Source organism: Bombina bombina, chromosome 3 (assembly GCF_027579735.1).
Source record: "Bombina bombina isolate aBomBom1 chromosome 3, aBomBom1.pri, whole genome shotgun sequence".
NCBI classification, from domain to species: domain Eukaryota; kingdom Metazoa; phylum Chordata; class Amphibia; order Anura; family Bombinatoridae; genus Bombina; species Bombina bombina.
In genome coordinates, this window is record NC_069501.1 from 37,797,359 (window position 1) to 37,799,399 (window position 2,041).

Here is a 2,041-nt window from a genome sequence, read left to right on the forward strand (position 1 = left end):
TATTCACTTCTTATGAGGATGCTGCCACCAGTAATATAGCAGCTGCCTTATTATGGAACAACAACAATATGGCTTCAGCAATGACAAAGGCAATGGGGCAATCATTCACCCCTTGAGTGCCAAAGGCCCATTAAATCCTTATACTAGCTCTAACACAACCCTAGGCTGACCCTATGGCATCTATTCATCAAGCCGTCAACCGCAAATACGCTGGAATTCCACAGCATATTTGTGGCGAGCCTGATTCCCCTTATTTATCAAACCCTACAGACCAGCAAAAGTAGAATTTTGTGACGTAACATACGATCCGCCGGACTCAGTCCGATACAGATCAATGCTTACGTCACTACAGATGTTCCGAACGCAAATTCGGCACTATCTGACTACTTTTGCTAGTTATCAAAATCCTACCAGGTATGCTCGGCACTATTCCGGCGCAGCATACCTGGTTTTCAATCCGCCACCCTGGAGGCGGCGGATGCCATAGGAATCAATGGGAGTCTGAAAGCAGCAAAAGCTCATGCTCGCTGCTGCCCGATATCCCATTGATTCCTATGGGAACGTTTACACCTAACACCCTAACATGTACCCCACGTCTAAACACCCCTAATCTGCCCCCCCTACACCGCCGCCACCTACATTACACTTATTAACCCCTAAACCGCCGCAACTAAATAAAGTGTTTAACCCCTAAACCGCCGCTCCCGGAGCCCACCGCCACCTACATTATACTTATTAACCCCTAAACCGCCTCTCCCGGAGCCCACCGCCACCTACATTATACTTATTAACCCCTAATCTGCCCCCCCTACACCGCCGCCACCTACCTACATTTATTAACCCCTAATCTGCCGCCCCCAACGCGCCGCCACTATATTAAATTTATTAACCCCTAAACCTAAGTCAAACCCTTACCCTAACACCCCCTAACTTAAATATAATTTTAATAAATCTAAATAAATATTCCTATCATTAAATAAATTATTCCTATTTAAAACTAAATACTTACCTATAAAATAAACCCTAAGCTAGCTACAATATAACTAATAGTTACATTGTAGCTATCTTAGGATTTATTTTTATTTTACAGGCAACTTTGTATTTATTTTAACTAGGTTCAATAGTTACTAAATAGTTATTAACTATTTAATAACTTCCTAGTTAAAATAAATACAAATATACCTGTAAAATAAAACCTAACCTAAGTTACAATTACACCTAACACTACACTATAATTAAATTAATTCCCTAAATTAAATACAATTAAATAAATGTATCTAAAGTACAAAAACAAACAAACACTAAATTAGAGAAAATAAACAAATTACAAGATTTTTAAACTAATTACACCTAATCTAATCCCCCTAACAAAATAAAAAAGCCCCCCCAAAATAAAAAAAGCCCTACCCTACACTAAATTACTAATAACCCTTAAAAGGTCCTTTTGCGGGGCATTGTCCCAAAGTAATCAGCTCTTTTACCTGTAAACAAAAATTACAACCCCCCCAACATTAAAACCCACCACCCACACAACCAACCCTACTTTAAAACCCACCCAATCCCCCCTTAAAAAAATCTAACACTAACCCCTTGAAGATCACCCTACCGTGAGAAATCTTCACCCAACCGGGCCAAAGTCCTCAACGAATCCGGCAGAAGTGGTCCTCCAGACGGGCAGAAATCTTCATCCAGACGTCATCTTCTATCTTCATCCATCCGGCGCGGAACGGCTCCATCTTCAATACATCCGACGCGGAGCATCCTCTTCAAACGAAGTCTTCTTCCCGAATGAATGGTCCTTTAAGTGATGTCATCCAAGATGGCGTCCCTTCAATTCCGATTGGCTGATAGAATTCTATCAGCCAATCGGACTTAAGGTAGGAAAAATCCTATTGGCTGATGCAATCAGCCAATAGGATTGAAGTTCAATCCTATTGGCTGATCCAATCAGCCAATAGGATTGAGCTCGCATTCTATTGGCTGATTGGAACAGAAGAAGATGCAGCCGCTCCGCGCCGGATGGATGAAGATAGAAGATGCC